The sequence below is a fragment of the Cervus canadensis genome, chromosome 30 (genome assembly GCF_019320065.1).
Source record: "Cervus canadensis isolate Bull #8, Minnesota chromosome 30, ASM1932006v1, whole genome shotgun sequence".
Taxonomy (NCBI): domain Eukaryota; kingdom Metazoa; phylum Chordata; class Mammalia; order Artiodactyla; family Cervidae; genus Cervus; species Cervus canadensis.
The window spans coordinates 15,152,191-15,173,977 of record NC_057415.1 but is presented as its reverse complement, the minus strand read 5'-3'; the positions used below and the strand labels follow the sequence as shown (position 1 = coordinate 15,173,977).

General features: G+C 38.5%; 1 protein-coding gene across 6 annotated transcripts in view; it reads left to right on the top strand.

The window, feature by feature from the left end:
* Nucleotides 1-21,787, top strand: part of FANCC (FA complementation group C) — a 299,576-nt gene that overhangs the window by 10,688 nt on the left and 267,101 nt on the right. Inside the window, exon 1 of one of the 6 annotated variants that reach the window (XM_043452892.1) lies at nucleotides 18,648-18,670. The exons of the other annotated variants lie outside the window; for them this stretch is intronic. The gene's annotated coding sequence lies outside the window, so the exon portion shown is untranslated. Of the gene's footprint in view, nucleotides 1-18,647; nucleotides 18,671-21,787 lie in introns of those variants that run through there. 6 annotated transcript variants of the gene reach the window in all.

Genomic DNA, 21,787 nt, shown 5'->3' with positions numbered 1-21,787 from the left:
GAATTCCTTAGAATTTTCTACATACAATATCATGTCATTTGTGAATATAGACAGTTTTACTTACTGTATCTCAGTTCAGTTCAGTCGCTCAGTCATGTCCGACTCTTTGTGACCCCATGGACTGCAGCATGCCAGGCTTCTTGTCCATCACCAACTCCTGGAGCTTGTCAAACTCATGTCCATTGAGTCAGTGATGCCATCCAGCCATCTCATCCTCTGTCGTCCCCTTCTCCTCCTGCCTTCAATCTTTCCCAGTGTCAGGGTCTTTTCCAATGAATCAGTTCTTTGCATCAGGTGGCCAAAGTATTGGAGCTTCAGCATCAGTTCTTTCAGTTAATATTCAGGACTGATTTCTTTTAGGATTGACTAGATACATCTTTGTATCTTGATGCCTTTAATTTTTTTTTTGTCTTGTCTAGAACCTCCAGTATGTTGTGAACAGAAGTAAGGAGTGTGGATCTTATTGACTTGTTCCTGATCTTAGGGGGAAAGCATTTAATCTTGTGTGCCCTATGCACTGTGAGGCCAAACAAAATTGAAAGGTTGGTGTTTGGAGCAGAGAAAGGTTTATTGCAAGACCATGTAAGGAGACAGGTGGCTTATTTCTCCCCCCAACGCCCCCAAGTCCCAAACTCCCTGAAGGGTTACAGCAAAGCATTTTTAAGGGCAAAGTGAGGAAACGGTGCCCTTGTGAAACGTTGCTGAACCATGAAAGATGCTGGGATTCTTAGCCTCCAGAGAAGAATTCAATCCGGGGCTAGAGATGAGGCTTGATCACTCAGAGCTTTTGTGTAGTAAAGTTTTATTAAAGTATAAAAAGAGATAGAGAAAGCTTCTGACATAGACATCAGAAGGGGGCAGAAAGAGTGCCCCTCTCTAGTGTTAGCAAAGGAGTTATATACTTTTAATTAGTTATTACAGTGAATCAAAAGATTCACTGGTGGTTGTAAAGACCTTATTAGACCTATTCCCATAATTTACACTTTAAGATAACAGGATTAGCCAGAAAGTTTTTTTTCAGAGACTGTCCTCAAGCAGGATACATTATTGTTGCGTAATCCCAAGGAATGTAGAGGGGAAAGAAGTTTGTCCTTTCCTCCTCCTTGAGAATTCCAGGCCCCCCTCTCCTTGGGGACCCCCGGACTTCTCAACCCACCCAGGAGCTGACTCTCCCCTGGGTGGTCGTTGCAGACTGCTGGTGCAGGCATTCTTTGCTCCTGCAGCTGACCACGTGGTCATGATGTTGTTGTAAACCTCCAACAAAGGTTATTCCCGCTTCTGCAAGTTTTTATCTGTATAGGCGTTATCTGTATAGCCTTGGAAATAGGCTATCCTGTATATTTCAGGCTATCCGCGATCATTGTTAACTAAAGCAAAAGAAATAGGTCTAATGTGGATTCGGATTTGTTCTTCCCTGTTACTCTTTGACCGATAGGAGTGACGGTAGCACTGTGATCTTTTCAGAAATGCCCTTTCAGAAAGTTGGGGAACTTTCCTTCTGTTCCTAGATTGTTGAGCGTTCCTATCATGAATAAATGTTGGATTTTGTTAGATGCTTTTCTGCATCTATTGAGATAACCATGTGGTTAGTTACTTTATTCTGTTAATATAACTCATTACATTAGTTGATTTTTTAATGCTATACTGGCTTTGCATTCCTAGGGTAAATCCCACTTGGTCGTGGTATATAATCCTTTTTATGTGTTACTGGATTTGGTTTAGTAATATTTTGTTTAGGATTTTGTGTTTGTGTTTTTGAGGAATATTGGCAGGTAATTTTCTTGTGCTGTCTTTGACTCATCTTATGGTAATTCTAGCATTTTAATATGAGTTGGGAAGTGTTGTCTCCTCTTTACATTTTCTGAAAGAGTTTGTAAAGGATTAGTATTATTTCTTCTTTAAACATTTGGTGGAATTCATCCATGAAGTTATCTGTTCATGAATTTTTCTTTATCAGAAAAATTTAAATGACAACTTCAATGTCTTTACATGTTACAGGTCAATTTTGATTTTCTCTTTCTTCTTGAGTAAGTTTTGGTAAATTGCTTCTCTTTAGGATTTTTTCCCCCCTATTATCTGAGTTGTGTTATTTGTTGGCATAAAAGTGATCCTATAGAGTCAATGATGATGCCTCCTGTTTAATTTCTGATTGGGGTAGTTACTATCTTTTTCTCTTCTTGCTCAGTGTAGCCAAAAGTTTATTGGTTTTGATATTTTCAAGAACCAACTTTTTGTTTCATTGATTTTACCTGTTGTTTTTCTGTTTTCATTGATTTCCACTGTAATCTTTGTTATAGCTTTCCTTCTGCTTGCGTTAGGTTTAGTTTGTTGTCCTTTTTCTAGTTTTTTAAGGTAGAAGCTTAAGTTATTGATTTGAGACCTTTATTCTTTTCTAATACAACTGTTCAGTTACAAATTTCTCTTTAAGCACTGCTTAGGCTGCATCCCCCAAATTTTGATATGTTTATGTTTTTGTCATCAGTTCAAGATATTTTCAGTTTACTATGTGATCTCTTTTTTGACCCATTGGTTATTTAGAAGTGTGGGTTTAATTTCCAGATATTTTAGGATTTCATGTGTGTTTATTACTGATTTCCAAATTTAAGTCCATTGTGATCAGAACATGTGCTTTTAAAATTTATTAAGGCCTGTTGTTTGATTGTATAACAACTATCAACTGTATTTCTGCCTAACAAGATAAAGCTATTCTTACAAGTGAAGAATTTTTTTTCTTTCTCCATATGAGCAAATGCACAATTCCAAGAGTCATTGTATTAATTGCTTACTATATCACATTTCAAAATCAGCCATGGCTTAGTCGCTCAGTCGTGTCCGACTCTCTGTGACCCCAGGACTGTAGCCCACCAGGCTCCACTGTCCATGGGGATTCTCCAGGCAAGAATACTGGAGTGGGTTGCCGTGTCTTCCTCTGGGGGATCTTCCCAACCTAGGGATCGAACCCAGGTCTTCCGCATTGCAGGCAGATTCTTTACCATCTGAGCCACCAGGGAAGCCCAAGAATACTGGAGTAGGTAGCCTATCCCTTCTCCAGGGGACCTTCCTGACCCAGGAATCCAACCGGGTCTCCTGCATTGCAGGCGGGTTCTTTACAAGCTGAGCTGACTCTGACTCAACAGTTCCTTTGCTACTTGTATATAAACCAGGATGTGTAAACCTGTGCTCCAGGAGTGTCATTCGAAACAGCAAAATCGCCGGCTGGTCGAGGCCACTGTGGCGCTCCTCCTCCTCCACCGAGCGCGGCAGCCTGGGCTCGCCCGCAGCAGCAGGTGTAGCACGCTGTTGCCCTTGGGCACCATGGACAGGGCCAGTTTGCTTGCAGTCTTCACTCCACTCTCTAAGAACGAAGAGTCCTTCTGCGCTCCTCTTCTGCACAGGAGACAGTAACCCCCAGCGGGGTGGGCTGGTGGTCTGTGATTCATGCCAAAATTAAAAGGAATCTCTAAACACTTTCTAAAATCAGCCAGAGTCCCACTGAATGCTCTGTTGTTTAAAGACAAAATTGTGAAGCCATCTTCTAACAACTTGTCCATAAAATGAAAATGGTAAGGAAAGAGAAGGAAATTTGCTAACATACGTGTGTGTATGTGTGTGTGTATACATATATATAAAATAATGTATATTAATACATATATATACACATACACATATAATGAGCAAATAGAAAATATGTAAAACTGTTAGAATCCTTGTTCCTCTAGTTGACCACAAGGCCATAATTGATATCCATGACTTCTTGGTACAACTTTTCCATATTTCCTTGGCCCTCAGCCAGAACCTTAGATGGTTAAAGTTTCTTTGCCTGGTAAATGAGCAAACCTTTATCCCTGAAGGATCTGAGCTTGAGAGCCTTCTCTTGCTCTGATTCTACTCAAAGCAGGCAGCTTTACCCATGATTCTATAGATGGTCAAAATAGTGCATGCAAATGTGATATGTGTTGCATTCAAAATTCAAAGAAATTACTGCACAACTGTGCCTCTTTTCATGATAGGTGGTGCATTTTAGAGCAGCTTATATTTCACCTTGCAGACTATATATCTTGCATGCTCCAGATCAAGAATCAGCAAACTATAGCCTGTGGGTCTGATTTGGCCTATTACCTGTTTTTGTGTGACTTGTAAGCTAAGAATTTTTAAAAATATTTTTAAGTGTTTGGAAAAAAAAGAAAGAATACATGGCAGAATCCCTAAAGCCTAAAATATTTACTATGTGGACCTTTATAGAAGAATTTGCTAACTTCTGCTTCAAACTATTAAGCCCCATTTACTTCACTGAGGTGGGGGACCCATGAGTTTCTCTGGGGTGTATTGGCATGTGTGTTAATAAGGCATCTAAAGTACTTTGTCATTTCCTGTTCATCAGATGCAGTCAGCATGGTTGTGTTCAAGTAGTAGACCAGTGTGATATTTTATGTACTGTCAGGACAAGTGCCTCTCGCTCCTGCAGCCCACTGACTTCCTCAGTGTCCAGCTCCTGAAGCCTGAGTGATTGCTCAGAGCTCAGCCCCCGCTGCCTGGCTCCTGGGACCTGCAGCTCCTCTAGCAGGCTCCTGGGCATGTGCAGCTCCACTGGTGCCCAGTCCCGTGTGCAGTGGGGCCAGTAGCACTTAGTTGCCTGCATCTCGCCCCGTCATTCCCCTTGGGTGATTTTTTTTTTAATAGAGTGCCTCTATTGAGACACTTCCTTGCAACCAGGTTTTCCAGGCACCATGTAGGGTAGGTATCTGGCAAGTTACAAAAGGTGGATTTCCATCAAGTTCTGCTGGTGCAGCACCCCTAGAGACTTCACTGTTGTTTGGTGAGCCATGGCTGTGTCCTCTCCAATAAGATCTAGGTCTTACTGGGTGCCTGGTGGGTAGGGTCAAAGGGGGTGTTGTTCTTGGGTGCTGGATTCCAGCACTAGAAAGTAGTGGGTGCTTTTTATATCTGCTATTCCTATATTCTTTAGATTTCTTTTTACTTTTGACTAGCCAGTCTCCTCGTTAACTCAGTTATAGTGAATAATTCTTTATATTTGATTTCCCTTATTCAAACTGCTGTGTGGTTTTTTCCTTCTGATTGGACCCAGGTTGATCTATTATCTTTGCTTCTAACTTCATAAGAGATAGTAAAAGGTGAGAGTAATTAGCTTATTCATTTTCTTGAACTGTGAAAGTAAAACTTTAGAATTATTATCACTTCCAAATCACAAAAGGTAGGTTTTGATGAGATTATGTCATGCTTTTGCATAGTGATGAATTGGGCTTTATAGTTCTTTGCTTCTTCCAGGCCTTTGAAAAATAGAGTATACGTATCAAGGGAAGTGGGGTTAGGGAATAAGAGTGAAGGGGAAGAGGGAAGGAATTGGTGCTGTGGTCAGTGTTATGGCATCCAGTGGGTAGGACCCTGGATGGCATGACTTTACATCTGTCTGGCTTTACTTATTATCTTTTATCCCATGGTTTTCATTTTTCAGATTTTTAGGACTGTAGTTTTTTCATTTTCCTTTAGAAGCCCAATGCTGATTTTGTAATACAGAATATATGTTATATGTAACATTTTTAATGTTTAATCTGTTTTTGTATCATCTGAGATCTGGAGTCAGATATTCTGCTAACTACCCATAAGACAGTTAGAGACTGCTATTTTTTACATACACATGCAACTATTCAGGGCAGGCATTATTTAAACATTTGAGTTTGGCTCTGTGACCCCTTACCTAGTCAGCTTTGAAGGTGCAGAATTGCTGAACAGATTGACTTCTTTCATGGGAATTTGGAGGGGCTCTTTAGCTTGATGACTTCCAACACCCTCATGGAACTGGTTCCTTTGTTGTTGTTTTTTATTCAGAGTAGTCACATTATACGTCCTCCTTGTACTTAACCCTGATCCCATTTCTCTGATTCTGTTTGTACATTTACGTGCTGTACCCATAGATTTCCTCACCAATCCCTGATTGCTTGATGATCATTTCTGGTCCTTATGCACTGTTGTTCATACTATTGTCTCACGTGTGTGTGCTGTATTTCCACAACTCTTTGCCTGCTGCTTCACAATTGCTGACCTTGTTGGGTGCCTACCCAGGATCTTTTCTTGCTTCTCTCCTTCCTAACAGTGCCTGGAGTTTCTTTCAGAAGTCACTGTTATATAGGCTCCGGGGAATACCAGTCTCACTACTAGCTTCTCTGGTAGACTCTGGTTGTCTTAAACAATCTGCCTTAAATTAGTAAAATTTGCATGATCACAGTCATTGGTTAGGGATGGGCATAAGTTTAAGCAAATGTGGTCTGAAAAACATCTGAGGTCTTTTACTTGGGCTATTAGAGCAGAAGTGTATACTCTCTTTTTAGGTGGTATGTTGTAGAGTGGGACACCTGTAATGACTTGAATTATTTTGCTGTCATTAGGGAATAGGATGGAGGTGGATCAATAATGAGGTCTGCCCTATCTCCAGATTTGCCAGTTTCTTTTTTATTTTCTTTCTTTTATAAAATTATTTATCTTTTGATTTAGTAATACATACAAGTTATATAAAATTCCCTATAGTACAAAAACCTAAATCTTGAACAGTTACCTAGTTGCCTTCCATAGAGCTTATTGTCATTGTAACCCTAAGGCATATGTTTTCTCCATAAGTTGTATCAAAGCTTTTCTGTGTTTAGTAATACTAGTTAGCACTTGAGTGCTAGGCTTAGGGGACATTTTAAACAGCCCCCTGTGGAACTGCTGGATCACATGGTAGTTCTACTTGTGATTTTTTGAGGAATCTCCATAGTGTTTGTCATAATGGTTGTACCAATTTACATTCCCATTAACAGTACACAAGAGTTTTCTTTTCTCTACATTCTCATCAACACTTGTTATTTCTTTTTTTTAAATAATAGCCATTCTAACGTGTGAGATGATACATCATTATAGTAGTGATTTGCTATGATTTGGCTGTAATTGGGATGTGATTTGCCCTGATGACTGGTTATATCGAGCAGTTCATGGATGCTTAGCCATTGGTATGTCTTCTTTGGAAAAATACGCAGGTCCTCTGCCTATTTTTTAGTTGGGTTGTTTGGGTTTTTTTGAGGTTGAATTTGAGTTTTTATATTTTGTATATTAACTCCTTATTGGATATAGGATTTGCAGATATCTTCTTCCAATTAGTAGGTTACCTTTTTGTTTTGATGATGGGGAAGCTTCAGGGTGGGAAAAATTTTAGTTTGATATAGCCCCATTGCTTATTTTTGCTTTTGGTTCCCTTGTTTTAGGAGTCCACTCCACCAAAAAAAAAAAAAAAAAGTCACCAGTGTCAGTGAAGTTACTGCCTACATTTTTCTCTAGGAACTTTATGATTTCAAGTGTTAAATTTTTTCCCTTCCCAGTTTATTGCGATATAATTGACATCTTGCACTCTGTAAGTTTAAAGTGTATAGCATAATGATTTGACTTATATGCAACATGAAATGATTATCATAATAAGTTTAGTGAACATCCATCATCTCATATGGATACAAAATATTAAAATATAGAAAATAATTTCTTCCTTGTGATGAGAAATCATAGGACTTACTCTCATAACACCTTTCTTGCATACCATAGAACAGTGTTAATTATATTATCATGTTGTACATTACATTCCTAAGACTCATTTACCTTTTTTCTAACTTTTTTTGAAGTATAGTTGATGTACAATATTCTATAAGTTTCAGGTGTACAACATAGTGATTTGCAAATTTTAAAAGTTATACTCTGTTTATAATTATAAACTATTGGATATATTCCCTGTGTTTTCTAGTACTTATTTATCCTATAACTGGAAGTTGTACCTTTTGATTGCTTTTATCCAGTTCCCTTTTTCCCCCCACCTCCTGCCTCTGGTAACCACAAACCTAATCTCTTTTTCTGTGAGTTTCTTTGTTTTTGAAGAATGACTGACTTACAACACCCTGTTAGTTCCTGTTACACAAAATAAAGTTTTGGTATTTCTGTACTTTTCAAAATGATCACCATAATAAGTCTAGTTATGTTATCATACAAAGATATTACAAAGATCTTTGTAATATTACAAAGATATTACACAGTTACTAACTCTATTCCCCACACTGTACATCATCATCCATCTAATCTATCTGTGATTATTTTAAATTGCTGATCTCTTAAGTTCTAACACATTTTAACAATCCTTCATTTTTACTGTTTTTAACATATTTTACATATTTTTGTGTTTTGTATCTCTTAATTACTTATTGTGGATATAGATGTTTTATTGTTTTTGTCTTTAACCTTCCTATTACCTTTATACATGGCTGATTTACTACCTTTACTGTGTATTTGACCTTATCAATGAGACTTTTGCTTTTGTGATTTTCATGTTTCTAGTTGTGGCCTTTTTTGCATAGAGAAGTCCCTTTAGTATTTGTTGTAAAGCTGGTGTGGTGGTGCTGAACTCAGCTGCTTGACTGTAAAACTTTTGATCTCTCCTTTAAATCTGAATGAAAGCCTTGTCAGTAGAGTATTATTCTTGGTTGTAGGTTTTTCACTTTCATCACTTTAAAATATATTGTGCCTCTCCCTGCTGGCATGTAGAGTTTCTGTTGAAGTTAGCTGATAGCCTTATTGGAGTTCACTTGTTCTTAACTTTTTTTGCTTTTTCCTTTCTGACTTTATTAGTCTCTCTTTATCTTTACTTTTTGTCATTTTAATTATAATGCGTTGTTGGGTTGACCCTGTTTGGTACTCGGTACCTCCTGAACCTGGCTGGATATCTGTTTCCTTTCCTAAGTTTTCAGCTATTGTGTCTTGAAATATGTTCTCTGTCCTTTCTTGCTCTCCTCCTGTGATTCCTATAATGTGAATGTTAGTATGTTTGATGTTTTCCCAGAGGTCTCTTTATTCTTTTTTCTATCCTGCTTCATTGATTTTCACTACTCTCTTTCAGCTTGCTGGTCCATATCTTTGTGTCTTTTCTAATTTATTTTTGATTCCTTCTAATGTATTTTTCATGTATTCTTCATCTCTGCCTAGTTCTTCTTTATATTTTCTAACTCTGTTAAAAACTTCTGATTTCTCGATCTTTTCATCCAATTTTCTCCTGAGTGGTTTGAACATCTTTATAATCATTACCTTGAACTTTCTATTGAGTGAGTAGATTGCCTTTACTTCTGTTGAGTAGAATGCCTTAACTTAATTTTTCTTCTGGGGTCTCATTTTGTTCTTTTGTTTTGAACATATTCCTTTGTTGCCTCATTTTGCCTAATTTGCTGTTTTTATTTCTATGTATCTGGTAGGTTGGTTCTATTTACAGACTTTGGAGAAGGACCTTTTGTTGGAAATACCCTGTGTGTCCCAGCAGTGCATTCCCTTCTTGTCACCAGAACTGTGTACTCTAGGGATGCCCTCTGTATAGGCTGTGTGGGTTCTTCTGTTGTGGCTTGCTGATTACTGTGGGCATGCTGGTAGGAGTAGCTGGCCCTGGTCCAGTTGATTGCCAGGTCTGACCTTGTGTGTGGGCTGCCAGCCACTGGTGGATGGCACTGGGTCCTAGTATGGCTGGCTGCATGGCCAGAGGAATCCCAGTCCTGATGTTGGTGTACTGGTAGCTGGGGCTGGGTTGTAAAGTATTTGACTGTAGAACCCCTGGTATCCAAGAGCTAGTGTCAGCCTGCTTAGGTGGAGCAGTGCTCCCAGGGATCCCAGGATTGCTGTCTCTCCATTGGTCCTGGCTGGTCCCAGCACTAGTGGGACCCCTGGGGGTGGAGCCCCATTCCGAGGTCTCTGGCTGCAGAGCCCTGGGGGTCCCAGGGCTAGTGCCAGTGCATTGGTGTGCTGGGCTGGATCCTGTGCCCTCTGATGATCAGGGCCAATCCCAGGGTTCTGTGGGCTTAGGTGGTCTTAAGGCAGCAGGTCTGCTGTTGGGGGTTGTGTCTCAGCCCTGCTAGTTATTTGGCCAGCGGTATCTCAGGTGCCTACAGGTTGGTGGACATGCCTGAGTCTCAGCACTTATAAGCTAGAGGAGTGATTCCAAAATGGTGCTTATCAGCACCAGTGTCCACCAGGTAGAATGAGCTTCCAAAAATGGCTACCACCAGTGTCTGTTCTTCCAGGGTGAGTTCCAGTTGCCTCCCGCCTCTCTGGGAAACTCTCCAAGATCGGCAGCTGAGTCTGACCCAGGCTCCTTTCAAATGATTGCTTTTTCTCTAGGTCCTAGAGTGTGTGAGATTTCGTGTGTGCTCTTTAGGAGTAGAGTCTCTATTTTACACAGCCCTCTGGCTCTCCTGAAAGTAATCCAGTCTGACTTTTAAAGCCAAATGTTCTGGAGGCTCATCTTCTCAGTGCAGGACCCCTGAGCTGGGGAGTCTGATGAGTGTCTTGGACTCCTTGCTCCTTGGAGAGAACCTTTGTGCAACTGTAATTATTCTCACATTTGTGAGTTGACTACCTGGTATGGGTCTTGACTATCATGCATCTCCACTTCTCCTTCCCTTTGTGGTTCCTTCTTTATATCTTTAGTTTTAGAAGGTCTTTTCTGCTAATCTTCTCATCAGAAGGTTTTTCTCATCAGTGGTTGCCCATGGGAGGAGGTGAGCTTGGGATCTTCTTACTCTTTCATCTTCGCCACTCCCTCTCATTCAAATCTTTAATCTGTATTAATTTTGTATATGGTGTAAGATGGTGGTCTAGTTCCATTCTTTTGCATGTGACTCTCCAATTTTCCTGTTTGTTAAAGAGACTATCCTTTATCCATTGTATGTTGCTTGCTCCTTTGTCAGAAATTAATTTTTCAGGTATATGTGGGTTTGTTTTTAGACTCTCAGTTCCATTGATCTTTGTGTTTGTTTTTGTACCAGTACCATACTGTTTTGATTTTATTAGCTTTGTAGTTTAGTTGTAAACCAGGGCTTTTGATACCTCCAGCTTTGTTTTTCTTCCTCAAGATTGTTTTGGCTAGTGAGGATCTTTAGTGGTGGACATGAGTTTGAGGAAACTCCGGGAGATATCAAAGGACAGGAAAGCCTGCTGTGCTTCATGGGGTTGCAGAGAGTCAGACACAACTTAATGACTGGATAACAACAACAAATTTTAGAATTATTTGTCTTAGTTCTGTGAATATGCCATTGGAATTTTGATTGGGATTACACTGAATCTGTATATTGCTTTAGGTAGAATGGGCATTTCAACAATATGAATTCTTAGCCTCACTTGCAGCTAAGCCCAGCCATGTGATTCTCTTAATCGATAGGTTTTAAGCAGGTTACTTCCAGGTAGAAACATTTAGCTGTAGATGAATGACCTTCTGGCTGTCTCTCTTCCTGGAGTAGTGATTATGGATGCAAGGTGCAAAAATGTCAGAGCTTCTATCGTCTTGGATCCATAAGTGAGTAAGCAGACCACTCATTCCCTTCACCTCCCATATACACATTGAATGTACAGCATGAACAAAAACTTACCTTAACGTAATTTATCTTATTTTGATTCATAAAGTTAGGTTTCTCTTGCTAGCAACTAAAAGCCTCCTAAGTGATATAGTTTATAATTCCTTGGACATGTGATATACACAGTATATGCAGGTTATACATTCAAAATGATCTGCACAACTTACACTTGTTTGAAGAAATCATTTGTGCTTAACCTTACATTGCTGAATTTGGGGTACTCAAACATAACCTTGTGAAACATGGATTATGATGATTCTTTATCCTAACCTTGCAAATCAATGTTTATAACAGAAGGCTATATAGAATGTATGTTTAGATGTTTGTACGTTCTAGTGAGACTCATTTCTGCATTTATTTGAAGCTGTTATCTATGTGTCTGTAATCTTAGGCCTTGAGAGTGAGTAAACTTGTATTAGTGTCATAATAGTGTGATACTTTATATACCAAGTGGTATTTGGCAGAGAAAAATATCCTGCTTCTGATTCTGATCAGAACCATTAGACTTAGTCATTATGCTAAAAATATTGGCAAAGCTAGTGCACATTTTTTTTGCTGAGAAGTATTTGGATGAATTGGTATTTTTTTGAGACTGCATCCAGTTTTAGAAGTAACACACATAAAAATATTTTTATATGAAGTACGGTAATAAGAATGATTTTCTTTTTAAGTTGAGTGGTATAAATTAAGGTAAGTACAATGAGAAACATCTTGAATTTTGTTAATGATGTTCCTAACATCACATTTAGGAACATCAACATTTAGTATAGTATGGAGCTCTACTAAAAACTTGAAATTTATTTCATTATATGAAAGATTCTGTATCTCCATTTAGTTCTGCAAGTGTGTACAGTATATATTTAATATATGGCTAATACTGCACTAAGTTCTTTTTGTTTTAAAATAATTTGTCTAATTTAATTTTGAAATTATTTGAGTTATTAAAGAATTATCTCTTCTTGAGACAGAATGGTTAAAATAAGACAAGTGTTTGAAAATATTCTTATACTTGATTAGAATAATCTCTGCTTGTGTTGTTTTGTGGCCACAGTGGCTATGAGTATCTGACTATACAATATTTTTAAAACATTTTATTTTGAGGTTTTACTGATAGACAGTGAGCTATAATAGGTCAGTTCAGTTCAGATCAGTCGCTTAGTCACGTCCAACTCTGTGACCTCATGGACTGCAGCACGCCAGGCCTCCCTGTCCATCATCAACTCCCGGAGTTTACTCAAACTCATGTCCATTGAGTCGGCAATGCCATCCAATGATTTCATCCTCTGTCTTCTCCTCCCACCTTCAATCTTTGCCGGCATCAGGGTCTTTTCCAATGAGTCACTTCTTCACATCAGGTGGCCAAAGTATTGGAGTTTTAGCTTCAGCATCCAATGAATATTCAGCAGTGAATATTCACTGAATATTCAGTGCTTCCAATGAATATTCAGCACTGGTTTCCTTTAGGATGGACTGTTTGGATTTCCCTGCTGTCAAAGGGACTCTCGAGTCTTCTCCAATGCCACAGTTCAAAAGCATCAATTCTTCAGTGCTCAGCTTTCTTTAGAGTCCAACTCTCACATCTATACATGACTACTGGAAAAACCATAGCTTTGACTAGACAGACCTTTGGTGACAAAATAATGTCTCTGCTTTTTAATATGCTGTCTAGGTTGGTTATAACTTTTCTTCCAAGGAGCAAGTAGCTTTTAATTTCATGGCTGCAGTCACCATCTGCAGTGATTTTGGAGCCCCCCAAAATAAAGTTTGTCACTGTTTCCACTGTTTCCCCATCTATTTGCCATGAAGTGATGGGACCGGATGCCATGATTTTAGTTTTCTGAATGTTGAGTTTTAAGCCGACTTTTTCACTCTCCTCTTTCACTTTTATCAAGATGCTCTTTAGTTCTTCTTTGCTTTCTGCCATAAGGGTGGTGTCATCTGCATATCTGAAGTTATTGATATTTCTCCTGGCAATTTTAATTCCAGCTTGTGCTCATGATATACTCTGCATACAAGTTAAATAAGCAGGGTGATTATATACAGCCTTGACATACTCCTTTCCCAATTTGGAACCCGTCTGTTGTTCCATGTCCAGTTCTAACTGTTGCTTCTTGACCTGCATACACATCTCAGGAGGCAGGTCAGGTGATCTGGTATTCCCATCTCTTGGAGAATTTTCCACAGTTTGTTGTGATCCATAGTCAAAGGCTTTGGCATAGTCAATAAAGCAGAAGTAGATGTTTCTTTGGGACTCTCTTGCTTTTTCAATGATCCAGTGAATGTTGGCAATTTGATCTCTGGTTCCTCTGCCTTTTCTAAATCTAGCTTGAACATCTGGAAGTTCATGGTTCACGTACTGTTGAAGCCTGCCTTGGAGAATTTTGAGCATTCCTTTGCTAGCATGTGAGATGAGTACAATTGTGCGGTAGTTTGCACATTTTTTGGCATTGTCTTTCTTTGGGATTGGAATTAAAACTGACCTTTTCCAGTCCTGTGGCCACTGCTGAGCTTTCCAAATTTGCTGGCATATTGAGTGCAGCACTTTCACAGCATCATCTTTTAGGGTTTGAAATAGCTCAGCTGGAATTTCATCACCTCCACTAGCTTTGCTCATAATGATCCTTCCTAAGGCCCACTTGACTTCACATTCTGGGATGTCTGACTCTAGGTGAGTGATCATACCATCCTGCTTACCTGGGTGGTTAAGATCTTTTTTGAATAGTTCTGTGTATTTTTGACACTTCTTAATATCTTCTGTTAGGTCCATACCATTCCTGTCCTTTACTGTGCCCAGCTTTGCATGAAATGTTCCCTTGGTATCTCTAATTTTCTTGAAGAGATCTCTAGTCTTTCCCATTCTATTGTTTTCCTCTATTTCTTTGCATTGATCACCGAGGATGGCTTTCTTATCTCTCCTTGCTGTTCTTTGGAACTGCATTCAATTGGGTATAAATTCCTTTTCTCCATACATATGTCAAAATGTGTTCTTTAAATGTGAATACATCCTTGAAACCATCAGCACAGTTAAGATAATGAGCATGTATATCATACCCTCTACTTTCCTAGTGCTCCTTTGTCAACTTTTTCCTCTATCTATTCCACTGCACCCTCTCCTCCCATTCCCAGGCAATCACTAATCTGCTTTCTGTCACTATAAACTAATTTACATTTTGTAAAATTTTATACAAATTGATTTGGGTAATACATACTCTTTTTTGAGGGGTCTTTTTCATTTAGTATAATTGATTTGGTAACTGTGTTATGTAGCTTGTATTACTAGTTCATTTTTATTGGTGAGTGGTATTTCATTGTTTGGATATAGCAGTTTTTTGTCTCCTTTTCATGGACGTTTAGGTAGTTTTCAATTTTTGTCTATGCAAATAAAATTGTTATGAATGTTTATGTTCAGGTGTTTGGATGAACATAGCTTTTATTTCTCTTGGGTAAAAGTCTAGATGTGGAAGGGCTAAATTGTAGGGTAGGTAAAAGTTTAGCTTCTTAAGAAATTGCAGTTTCCAGTTCAAGATGGTGGAGTAGGACATGTGCCTATCTCCTGCCAGAGCAACAAAATCACCATTAGCTGTTGAACAATGGTTGAACAATGGGGGATGCTGGAACCCAACAAAAAGAGATACTCTATACCCAAAGACAAAGAAGAAGCTCCAATGAGACAGTAGGAGGGATGCAATCACTATAAAATCAAATCCAGTACCCTCCAGGTGGGCCACCCACAAACTGGAGAACAATAATACCCAAGAAGTTCTCCCACTGTTATGAGGGATCTGAGCCCCATGTCAGGCTTCCCAGCCTGGGGATCCAGCAAAGGGATTGGGAAGACCTTGAAGGCCAGCATGATTTGATTACATGACTTCTACAGGACTGGGGGAAATAGAGACTCAGCTCTTGGAAGGCACAAACAAAATTGATATGCACCAAGATCCAAGGGAAAGGAGCAGTGACCATACAGGAGACTGAACCAGACCTACCTGCTGGAGGCGTGGGTTGGCAGGGGCTTACTGCAGGGATGGGGGCACTGTCAGCAGCAGTCCTGGAAGCTGTCCCTTGGCTTAGGGACCATTGGAGGTCACCATTAACCCTACCATGACCCTATACACCCCAGGGCTGCGTCACCTCAGGATGAAAAGCGAACAGGGAGCACAATCCCATTCATCAGCAGATAATTGGATCAGTGCCTTACTGAGCAAGGCCCTGCCCACAGAGCAAGACCCAGTTTTTCCCACCCAAGCCCTCCCATCAGGAAGCTTACACAAGGCTCTTTGCCTCATGCACTAGAAGGCAGACAGAAGAAGCAAGAAGAACCACAATTTCACAGTGGCTAGAATGAAAACCACATTACAGAAAGTTGATCATGATAAGAAAGCGGAGAGTTATGTCCCAGATGAAGGGAGAAGATAAAACCCCAAAGACAACTAAATGAAGTGGATCTAGGCAACCTTCCAGAAAAAGAATTCAGTATAATGATAATGATGATCCAGGATCTCAGAAACAGAATGGAGAAAATGCAAGAAATGTTTGCCAAAGACCTAGAAGAACTAAAGAATAAATAGACATGAACAATATACTGGAAGGAATCAATAGTAGAAGAACTGAGGTAGAACAGATAAATGACCTGGAGGACAGAATGGTGGAAGTCACTGCAACAGAACAGAATATAGAAACAAGAATGAAAAAAAATGAACACAGTGTAAGAGACCTCTGGGACAACATTAAATGCACCAATATTCACATTATAGGGGTCCCAGAAGAAGAATACAGAGAGAAAGAACTTTAGAAAATATTTGAGGAAATAATAGCCGAAAATTTCCCTAACATGGGAAAGGAAACAGTCAACCAAGTCCAGGAAGTGCAGAGCATTCCAAGCAGGATAAATGCAAGGAGGAACACACTGAGACACATAGTAATCAAACTGACTAAAATTAAAGACAAAGATAAAACATTAAAAACGACAAAGGAAAAACAATAAATAACATACAAGGGAACTCCCATAAGGTTATCAAATGATTTCACAGCAGAAACTCTACAGGCCAGAAGGGAATGGTATGATTTATGTAAAGTGATGAAAGGGAAGAACCTACAACCAAGAATACTCTACCCAGCAAGACTATGATTCATATATGACAGAGAAATCAAAAGCTTTCCAGACAACCAAAAGTTAAGAGAATTCAGCACCATCAAACTAACTTTACAATGCTAAAGGAACTTCTCTAGGCAGGAAACACAAGAGAAGGAAAAGACCTACACAAAATAAACCCAAAACAATTAAGAAAATGGTAATTATATTGCTAATTACCTTAAATGTAAGTGGATTAAATGCACCAACCAAAAGATATAGACTGGCTGGGTAGATGAAAACAAGTGCATATATGCACTTCTGCTTACCATACCACTCTACTTAACCCCTCCAAATTGTATGTATATATTTTATATTGTCAGGTTAATCATGTTTCCATTATAGCTTGCAATTGTAATTATTGTTTATTTTATCTGGCTATTGATTGTGAAAACATCTTTTTACTATTGTGATTATGTAACTATTATTAACTTAGTACCATTGTATCATGATTGGTCAACAGAAAATAATAGAATTTTATATCACTAAAACTCCCATTTAATAGAGAAACCTGTAACCACCTTTTAAAATCCAGATGCATGTCAGAATCATCTTGGAAATTTTTGAAAACTACAAATGCTCAGATATTTCTTTTTTTTCTCCAAAGCTTCAGATAAACATATTTAATAAGCAGCCGTGTTTAAAAAACAACTAGACCTTATGATGTCTCTTTTTCTGTTTTGCATATAGGGTTATCGTTACCATCTTTCTAAATTCCATTTATATGTGTTAGTGTACTGTAATGGTCTTTATCTTTCTGGCTTACTTCACTCTGTATGATGGGCTCCAGTTTCATCCATCTCATTAGAACTGATTCCAATGAATTCTTTTTAATGGCTGAGTAATATTCCATGGTGTATATGTACCACAGCTTCCTTATCCATTCTTCTGCTGATGGGCATCTAGGTTGCTTCCATGTCCTGGCTATTATATATCTTATGATGATATTTTCATTTTATATAGTTTCACTTTTTCTATTTCATTTTCACTGCTCATTTATGTTTTTCAATTTTTCTGTCTCTTCTTTTAATTTTTATTTGATGTTTTTTCTCAAGTCTTTATCAAGCATAGTAGCAATCAAGCATAGTAGAAATGCTTTTGTGTGTGTATGTATATATGTGTGTGTGTATATACATATATATATATATGTATGTATGTATATGGATATATACACACCTTTTTCAAGACTCTGCATTGTATTTAATTGCACTGAGCAGTTTCAACTGTATGCAACAAATTCTGGTAAATTCTCTTTTTATTTTTATTCTGTTCCAAATTCTTGCTATTTCTTTGTTATGACTTCTTAGATAACACCCATCATTTGAAAGTAGACATTTAATTTCCATGTGCATGGGATTTTTAAAGTATCTTTGGTGTTAATTTCTCATTTTGGTATTAATTTCTTATTAAATTGCTTCTCTGTATCTGTGTTTTTTCAGTCTTCTGACTTTATTGAAGATTTCAGTGGCTAAGTCAAGATCTCTCTTGGTAAATGTCATATTACACTTGAAAATATGTGAGTTATTTTCAAATACCTTTTGATATTGATCTCTAATATAATTCCACAGTGATAAGAGAACAGACTCTGTATGATTTCAGTACCTTTAGACTATCAAATTTTTGAACCTGGTCTTATGTCCCTGAATATGTTCTAGGGTGTCCTAGTTTATAATCTCTGGGAACTTCAATAGAATTTGTATTCTACTGTTTTGTGAAAATTACATAAATCTTAATTATGTTGAATTGGTTCATAGTACTTTTCAGGTCTACTGTATAGTCATTCTATTAACTTTTGAGAGTTTGATATTGAAACTCCAACTAAAAATCTTAATTTAACTTAAAAATAATTATAATATATAGTAGAACTATATGTAACTTTGCTCTGTATTTTCTAAGTCTCCTGTAAGTGTGTTATCATATTTTCATAATTTAAAAAATAAAAAGAAACAGACAAAAAAGTTACTCTGTACACCTGTAACTAATACATTATTGTGAATCAGCTAGCTTACCTGAATAAAAAAATTATTGAGTTATTTTCAAAAGGGGTTATACCATTCTGTATTCCCACTTGCAGTATATGAGAGTTTCCAGTACCACATCCTCACCAATACTTAGGATGGTAAGTCTTTTTAATTTTAGCCATTCTAATGTGTTTGTAGTAATATTGTACAATCATTTTAAATTGTATTTTTCTAATGCAAGTCCTTTGTCAGATAAATGATTTGCAAATGTTTTCCTCCCAGTTTATGACTTCCTTTTTTATTTTCACAAGGTATCTTTTGAAGAGTAAGAAGTTAATTTTGCTGGAGTCCAGTTTATTGATTATTTTACTTTAAAGTTTGTGCCTTTTATGTCCTACATAGGAAATCTTTTCCTAACCCAAGGTTGCTGAGATTTTTTTCCCCTATGTTCTCTTTCGAGATTTTATAGTTTTAGCTCTTACACTTTAGGTCTATGATCCATTTTGAGTTCACTTTTGTATATTGTATGAGCAAAGGGATCAGATTCATTTTTGTATGTACCTTTACAGTTTTTCCATACTTTCAAAGATTATTCTTTACCTATTCAATTATTTTGGAGCTTGTCAAAAATCACACAATATATGTGTGACTATTTCTCAACTCTTTTCTTTTCTGTTCCATTTATCTGTATACATGTCTCTATGCCTTGATTACTATAGCCTTTTGATGAGTCTTGAAATCAGGTAATGTAAGTCCTCCAACTTTGTTTTTTTCAAAGTTGTTTGGCTGTTCTAGGTTATTTACATATATGCCCTTTATTAGGTTGTGTAAGTTTTTCTCTATTCCATGTCTGATGAGATTTTAAAAATCTTGAATGGTTATTTTTGTTAGGTGCTTTTCTGCCTGCAGATGGTGATTGCAGCCATGAAATTAAAAGACGCTTACTCCCTGGAAGGAAAGTTATGACCAACCTAGATAGCATATTAAAAAGCAGAGACATTACTTTGCCAACAAAAGTCCATCTGGTCAAGGCTGTGAATTTTCCAGTGGTCATGTATGGATGTGAGAGTTGGACTGTGAAGAAAGCTGAGTGCCGAAAAATTGATGCTTTTGAACTGTGGTGTTGCAGAAGACTCTTGAGAGTCCCTTGGACTGCAAGGAGATCCAACCAGTCTATCCTAAATGAGATCAGTCCTGGGTGTTCATTGGAAGGACTGATGCTGAAGCTGGAACTCCAATACTTTGACCACCTCATGCAAAGAGTTGACTCATTGGAAAAGACTCTGATGCTGGGAGGGATTGGGGGCAGGAGGAGAAGGGGACACAGAGGATGAGATGGCTGGATGGCATCACCAACTCGATGGGCATGAGTTTGAGTAAACTCCAGGAGTTAGTGATGGACAAGGAGGCCTGGCGTGCTGCGATTCATGGGGTCACAAAGAGTTGGACACGGCTGAGCGACTGAACTGAACTGAACTGAACTTTCTGCCTCCATTGAAGTATACATAAGTTCGTGAAGATTGTATTCTCATATAACTGTTTTGACTGCCTTTGTGCTAATTTTGTGGTTGTTTTCCACAGTCCCATATGTTTTGAAATTCAAGCCATGATGTCTGTAATGGGGTTGAAGATCATTATGTAAGCATTTGTCAACCAACTCAGAGGGACAGGAATCTTTGCACTTTTGATGCCTAGATTTTTACTTGGTTGAGGCACTTAAGTATTTGCTTAAGCATTCATTTCACAAATATTGAACACAGTATTAGTCAAAGTAAATACTAGTTGTGGTAACAAAATCCTAAATCTCAGTGGCTTAACATAATACAAGTGTTAATTTTTGCTAGTGTGACAGTTCAGTTCAGTTGCGCAGTCATGTCTGACTCTTTGCAACCCTATGGACTGCACCATGCCAGGCTTCCTTGTCCTTCACCAACTCCTGGAGCTTGCTCAAACTCATGTCCATTGAGTCGGTGATGCCATCCAACCATCTCATCCTCTGTCGTCCTCTTCTCCTCCTGCCTTCAGTCTTTCCCAGCATCAGGGTCTTTTCCAATGAGTCAGTTGTTCGCATCAGGTAGCCAAAGTATTGGCGTTTCAGCTTCAACATCAGTCCTTCCAACGAATATTCAGGACTGATTTTCTTTAGGATTGACTGGTTTGATCCCCTTGCAGTCCAAGGGACTCTCAAGAGTCTTCTCCAACACCACAGTTCAAAAGCATCAATTCTTCAGTGCTCAGCTTTCTTCATAGTCAGATTCTCACATCCATACATGATGACTGGAAAAACCATAACTTTGACTAGATGGACCTTTGTTGGCAAAGTAATGTCTCTGCTTTTTAATATGCTATGTAGGTTGGTCATAGCTTTTCTTCCAAGGAGCAAGTGTCTTAATTTCGTGGCTGCAGTCACCATCTGTAGTGATTTTGGAGCCCCCCAAATAAAGTCTCTCACTGTTTCCATTGTTTCCCTATCTATTTGCCATGAAGTGATGAGACCAGATGCCATGATCTTAGTTTTTTGAACGTTGAGTTTTAAGCCAGCTTTTTCACTCTCCTCTTTCACTTTCATCAAGAGGCTCTTTAGTTCCTCTTTGCTTTCTGCCATAAGGGTGGTGTCATCTGAGTATCTGAGATTATTGATATTTCTCCTGGAAATCTTGATTCCCGCTTGTGCTTCATCCAGCCTGGCATTTTGCATGATGTACTCTGCATAGAAGTTGAACAAGCAGAGTGACATACCGCCTTGACGTGACAAGTGTGACAGCCCGCTGTATGTCAGTTGTCTCTCGTGCATATTTTTATGTACAGATTTCCTGCAGGTTTCCCAGTTTCTCTGGGGTCCTTCCATTTTCTAGCTGCACTGATTCAGTCCTTTACTTCCAGACTTGTGTATTGGGGGAGAAGTTAGAAGACTGCACAGGATGTTTTAGAGTCCAGGCATGAAAGGTGTGTACATCATTTATGCTCTCATTTCTTTGGCCAGAACTTAATCATACGGCCAGCCTAACTTCCAAGCTGCTGGGAAGTATTCATTTGCCACAGATGTGGGGAATGCTAGTAAACTCTGTCACATACAACTCTTATGAGTTAGGCACTGTGCTAGGTGCTGGGGATGTAATAGTGGACTTGATTCTTGTTCTGGCTGAGGTTACCTTCCAGGATGGGTTGGGAGTGGTGTGTTGTGGCATACTTGGGTATTTGATAAAGGAAGAATCACTTACTGTCTTCCAGATGACTTCTCTTGCTTGGTGAAGTTAAGGTAATAATTTTCATAG